Below are 7,187 nucleotides of genomic sequence, written 5' to 3'. Positions count from 1 at the left end.
GCTTAAGATTCTGAGGACTGATGGTGGTGAAGAATATGTGTCGAAAGACTTTGACATGTTATGTGAGAAAGAAGAGATTGTGCATGAGGTGGTGTCACCCTACACTCCACATCATAATGGAGATGCATAATGGAAGAACAAAACCATCATGAATATTGTGAGAAATATGTTAAAAGGAAGTCATCTACCTGTAGCGGTAAATTCATGATCATCAAGCTATGGATAAGCTAGAGATCAATAAAACCAAATTCGCCACCGCGCTTTTATTATTTCCATGAGAAAAGGGAAAAAGTACGAATAAAACCCAAAAGTAATAAGTTTTCAAATCAAAACTAATAAAATGTCAGAGATTACAGGTAAGGGGGTTGGTTACACAGCGGGAAGGTGTTAGCACCCAAAGTGTCCTAGGTACTCCTAGGGAGCCCTTTTTGTGTGCATATGTATTTTGTACAAAATGATGTTTACAAAGAAATAGAATGGGGGGGGGGGGGGGGGGGGGGGGGGGGGGGGGTGAGAAGAGAATTCATTAGTTATATTTTTGTGTTTGACAAGACCTTCGGACTTGTGCCTACGTACCAACATAAAAATGAGGGATCAAAACCTCGTAGTTCGTAATACAAAATTCAAAATGGGTGCATTGCTTTTAACAAAAATTAAGTTTGAAAGGCACAAAGACCTAAAAATGATTTGAGTGAATTTGTTTTTTTTGGCTTTTTGAAAGTTTAGGTCAAGTATAGTTAAATTTATTTACAAATTTGATTTAAGAAAAGAAATTTGAAAATGCAATGGCATAAGGCCAAAGTTTCTATCTTTTTGCAAAGTGGTCAAAGTTTAGAACAAAACTAGTTCAAACAAAGAAGAATTTTTTTAAAGGGAGGGAGAGATTTTGAAGTTGAAGAAATGGGGAGAAGATGAAGAGACTAATCCTATGCATAAAATTAAAAGTTAAGAGTTGAAAAGATCTGATCGATGGGTAGCAATCCAATAGGCAAGAATGCCATATAGAAACCAAAATTCCCTTGGACATTTAGAATCAAGTACCACACAAATGCACAATTATATCAATATTGAAGAGCAAATGCATCAAATAAAGATAGCCACATCCAAGCTTACTTACTCCATGATCTTCTTCAAATTAGCCCATGCAATAGATGAATTCCACAAGTCACAGGTTCAAGATAACAGCTTCATAATGATCATGTTGCAGATGAACTCAAAGGGATCTTGAATGATGTATCAGATGAAGTTTCAAATTGCAAGCACTTGGTTTCACAACAAGTTGGCATTGGCCAAGTCCTTTAGCATAGGAATGTTGCCTAAATTCTAAGTCCATTTATCCAAGATTAAGCCAACAGTCCACACAAAAGTTTTTTTAGGGTTTTTGTTGTTATTATGTACATTAATGGTCAAAGACCACACAAACAAGCAAAGTATACACACACAAGATATATCACACAATATGGTCCAAATGGACAAAGTGAAAATTGCATTAACATAAACAATTAGAATTGTATGAATAATGGCAAATGAATAAAGACTAAAATTAAATGACATTTAAGTAAATGGCTTGAAATTAAAATTTAGTTCTTAATGAGTTAGAAGTTAGTATTGTTTTGCTTTTGCTTTTCATTTTAAGTCATTCTTTGGAGAACACTCAACCCACTTATCACAAGCATGGGTCCTTTAGCGAAGACATCTTCCAAAGGAAGGAAAAAGGGCCAAGTTTCCATACAATACCATGAAAGAGGGGAGACTTACAATCTCACTAACTAGAATGCTATGCCTTTTATGTCACAAATTTAGCATTATGTTAAGCAATCGTAGTTGGACTTATGTAGAAGTCACAACTATTTGAGGTCGGGCAATAGAATTTTGGTGTTAATGCATGTTAGAGACATAGTATAATGGACTATGCTCATGAGTTGATTCTAAGTGTTGGCCGCAATTTTGGCAAAACAAAGAGTGTTCACAAGATGTCATGTGTGATGTCTTAACATAAGATATCCTATGTACCTGCTGGAGTTAAAGAACATGTGCAAGCAGGATTGTTTCAGAATGCCACTTACAATGCTAAGGCGTGTGATATTGGATGTACCTGCTGGAGCTTAATTAGAAGACATGTTCATGCAAGATTATTTCAGATGACATACACAATGTCATGGTATCTGATATGGTTGTACCTGCTATAAAAGGAAATTGGATTATGCAGGATTTTTCCAGATGTCAGACCCGATGTCATGACATCCTGTACACAGAACATTCAGTATGAATGTCTGATGTTTTGTGATTGCACAATTAATGGCAATCATTGGTTGATTGAAGATATGGCTAGCTGGCGCATTCTTTCAGGGATTTCAACCAGATTTGTTTATTTTCCAAGGAGATCTTTACAGCTGATATGAAAAGATTTGATTGGAAAATATATTTAGGGTTTTCAAGTTGTCCAATGTTTCTATAAAAAGGGACTCAGAAAACCTGTTTGAACACACAACCAAAACTGAGCGAAATTTAGAGAGAGAGCTAGGGTTTGTGTCTGTAGGTCATTCAAGTCATCCATTGATGATTGAATTGGACTGATTTATCTTCTTGATCAAAGCTTTGAAGCAAGATCAAGAGTGTGTCTTCTTGATTAAAATTGTGAAGTAAAATCAAGAGTTTGTAATTGAAAAGTATTTTCTTTTCACAAGGGATTGTTGTTTAAAATCACGGGTGTGTGATTGTAAGGGAAGTGAGTGGGTTATCATATCTAAGAGTGCTTAGGTAGAAATTGCACGGGTAGAGATTAGGTGAGAAAGACTGTAACTTGGTGAAGTGTACGGATAGTCTTTGAACTAATTCTGTTATAGTGAATTTCCTTCCTGGCTTGGTAGCCCCCAGACGTAGGTGAGTTGCACCGAACTGGGTTAACAATTGCTTGTGTTATTCGCTTTACCATTCTGTTTATTTTATCCGTTGTGTATTAGCAGATATCAGTGTCGTGACATTACCTTCGACATCTTATATCTGATACCAGAATTTCAATTGGTATCAGAGCAGGCATCCTGCTCTGGTTCTGGGTGAGATCTAGGGGCTATACTTTCTGGTACAATGGAGAGAGATGGAGGATCTGTTCATAGGCCACCAATTTTGGATGGTTCTAACTATGAATATTGGAAACCTAGAATGGTAGTGTTTCTGAAATCCCTTGATAACAAGGCTTGGAAAGCAGTGCTAACAGGTTGGGTGCATCCTGTCATTACTAAAGAAGGAGAAGCCACCACTGAGAAGAAGCCTAAAGAACAATGGTCCAAGGAGGAGGATAATCTTGCTCTTGGAAACTCTAAAGCCTTGAATGCAATATTCAATGGGGTAGACAAGAATATTTTCAGGCTGATAAACAACTGTGAAGTGGCCAGAGATGCTTGGGACATTCTCAAGGTCACTCATGAAGGCACCTCTAGGGTAAAGATGTCTAGACTTCAGCTGCTCACCTCCAAGTTTGAAAACTTAAGGATGAAAGAAGATGAAAACATTCATGAATTTCACATGAGTATCCTTGAGATAGCTAATGCTTCAGGAGCCCTGGGACAGAAGATGACAGATGAAAAGTTGGTGAGAAAAATACTTAGGTCACTCCCTAAGAGATTTGCAATGAAGGTGACTGCCATAGAAGAGTCTCAAGACATCTCCAACATGAGGGTAGATGAGTTAATTGGCTCCCTCCAAACCTTTGAGATGGGATTGATTGAGGGAACTGAAAAGAAAACCAAGAGCATTGCCTTTGTATCTAACACAGAAGAGGAAAACAGTCAAGATTTGGATAAAGAGTGGGCCAATGAAGTTGCAATGCTGGGGAGACAGTTTAACAGACTGTTAAAGAAAATGGATGTCAGATCCAAGGCAAATATCAAGAACATCTCGTCTGACAACAATGCTGGAAGAAAAGCAAGAGCAGATGAGAAGCCCAAAGAAGGAAAAGAGGTTCAGTGCTATGAATGTGATGGGTATGGACACATCAGGTCTGAATGTGGGACCTACCTTAAGAAACAGAAGATGAGTCTTGCTGCCACATGGTCTGATGAGAGTGATACTGAAGAGGCTGCAAATCTTGTGACTGCTTTGATAGGAAGATGGGAATCTGAATCAAGTGATGGTGAGGTAACCTTTGAGGAATTGGCCTCTACCTACAGAGAGCTGTGTCAGAAAAGTGTTGAGCTGAACAAGCAGTCTTTAAATCAGGAGAAAGACATAACTCAACTTGAGAATGAGAAGGTAGAATTCTTGGAAACCATCTCCAAATTGAAAACAGAAGTTGTGGCTCTAAAGGTCAAGCTAGATGAAGATCAACAAGTTGAGAGTCAGAAGATAGTCCAACTGGAGAAAGAAAAAGCAGAACATGTGGAAACCATCTTCAAGCTAAAGACTGAAGTTGTGCTCTTAAACTCAAAACTAGAAGAGACAACCAAGTATGTAAGGATGTTGAACAATGGATCTGATTCCTTAGACAAGATTCTTCTAACTGGACAAATCACAGGAGTCAAATCTGGATTAGGGTACCATAAAACTAAGGTTGAAAGTAGTTACACTGGCTGCAAACCTCAAGCTAAACCTAAATGCAGCAATAGTAAGAGAAGTTTCAAGATGTCACATCATATGTCACACCATCAGAAGAAAGAACAACAGAAAGACAAACACCAAAGATGGAGATGTCATTACTGTGGGAAATTTGGACACTCAAGAGCCTTCTTCTATCAGCTGTATGGTTACCCTACCCCCTTTCATCAGTATCATCAGAAGAGCAAACACCAAAGATGGAGATGTCAATACTATGGGAAAGCTGGACACTCTAGGTCTTCCTGTTATAAGATGTATGGTTATCCTAGCCATGTTCATCAACAGACTCACTATCAACCCAGACCCAAACATCACAGGCCTATCAACAAGAAGCAATGGGTTCCTAAGACTAATGTTACAAGTCTAATAGCTCACAAAGAAGAGTGGTATTTTGATAGTGGTTGCTCTAGACACATGACTGGGAACTCAGACTTAATAACTGATCTTCACCCTCATGACTTAAGCTATGTAACCTTTGGTGATGGAGCTAAAGGTGAAATAAAGGGGATAGGCAAGCTTGAGTGTCCTGGAGCTCCTAAACTTGACAATATTCTACTGGTCAAGGGCTTGACTTCAAATCTAATAAGCATCAGTCAGCTAGGGTATCAAGGTCTGAATATCATCTTCACTAAAACTGAATGTTTGATTATGAACAAAGACAGTGAAGTAATTATGAAAGGAATCAGGACCAATAACAACTGCTACATGTGGAGCTCTCAAATGGATAACCCCTCTAAGATGAGTACAGTTGCAAGAAGGATCATCAAGGGAAAGGAAAAGTGTCAGATAAGGGTGCTAATATCTAACCTCAAGGAAGAAAAGGTCATGATGGCCCAAACACCTGAACACATGACTGGTGGTATGAATTCTGAAGGTAGTGAGAGCTTTGCTGGAATTGAGACACAAGGAACTATGTCTGTTGAAAACAACAATGCTCAACCAGGGTGGATGAAATTACTGAGAATTATCTACAATGTCACACTCGATGTTATGACATTGTACTATGACAACTTGACTGCAAAGGATTTGTATGATGAAAAGGGAAAATTAGGGGCTTGGCTTCTTGAGAAAATATGGCAATTAATGTGGAGTGAAAAAGGCAAGAAAAATATTGTCTGCCCAATGAAAAGAAAAAGCCACATTAATAATGAATCATCTCCTAGTATTAGAAATAGCATCTATTTCATTTGCACACTCTGCCTGAACACAATTCTTTCCATCCTCATTAAACTTCTCAAAGAACCTCTGCTAGGGCAAAGAAAGTTTTCTCAAAAGTTCAACAACATGTCTCAACATTCGTCAACATCTAGCTCAAAATCCTTTCATACTAGAACTTCCTCCATGGAATTTTTATAAGAAGAGTTGACAGACGCAACCCCTCTGCGTATGATACCAGGTGACGTTCCAGGCTCCCCTTCCATGGCTAGAGCTAAACAAGGCAACACTCCTGAAGAATCGCCTGAGAAAGAGGACATGCACTCTACTGATCACATCATAAGAAACCTAGTTACTAGGATACTGAATGAAGAGCATGGAGTTAAGGACATTTTTACCCCTCTTTCCAGAAGGGACCCCTCACCTGAGGTGGAAACCCAAGCTGAGAAAGATGATGACTCATCTAAAATAGAAAAGGAAGTAGCTGCTGAGGGACTATGTTCTCTTGGAAAAAACATACCTAGTATGTCCCCTGATACTGCTCAGGATATTGAGGAAGAAGGGTCTGAGGAAGAAGATGACACGTTGGTCAATCTTGTGAAAACAAGTTTACCTAATAGACTGAGAAAAAGGAAGAGTATGGCTGAGATAAGGACAGGTAGGAAAGAGAAAAGGGTTGCTGGTATAGGTCCCTCCAAGACTTGGAGTAAAGTAGAGGTCAGGAAGATGAAGAAAAGTGAGAGGTCTGAATCTGATGAGGATGTCGAATATGATGTCTCAGACATTCCCCCTATTAAAAGGAAGCCTATAAAGAAGTCTCCAAACAAAGTGGTTGCTGTTCATCTTGACAATATCTCATTTCACGTGGAAGGTGGTGCTGCCAAATGGAAGTTTGTGACTCAAAGAAGGGTAGCATTTGAAAGAGAATTGGGAAAAGAGGCAAGTGAAGTAAAGGAAGTCATGGAGTTAATTAAGACAGCTGGTCTTGTGAAAACTGTGACTACTCTGCCTTAGTGCTATGAGGGGTTAGTCAAAGAATTCATTGTGAACATCCCTGAGGAGATATATGAAAGAAACAGCAGGGAGGGCTGCAAAGTTTTTGTAAGGGGTAAGTGTGTGAAACTTTCATCTACTATCATCAACAAGTTCCTAGAAAGAGGAACTAATGGAGGAGTAGATCTAGAGACCATAGACAATGAGGTCTGTAGAATTATTACAGCTGGCCAAGTTAAGGAATAGCCTAGTAGGAAAAACCTATCAGCTAGTAAGCTCACTATGAAGTATGCCATTCTGTATAAGATTGGTTCAGCAAATTGGGTACCTACTAATCACATATCTACCATCTCCATTGCTCTTGGGAGGATCATTCATGCCATTGGAACTAAGATAAACTACAATTTTGGAAAGTTTGTGTTTGATCAAACCATCAAACATGCCTC

Source organism: Lathyrus oleraceus, chromosome 5, assembly GCF_024323335.1.
Source record: "Lathyrus oleraceus cultivar Zhongwan6 chromosome 5, CAAS_Psat_ZW6_1.0, whole genome shotgun sequence".
NCBI classification, from domain to species: Eukaryota; Viridiplantae; Streptophyta; class Magnoliopsida; order Fabales; family Fabaceae; genus Lathyrus; species Lathyrus oleraceus.
Note: the sequence above shows the minus strand (reverse complement) of the source record.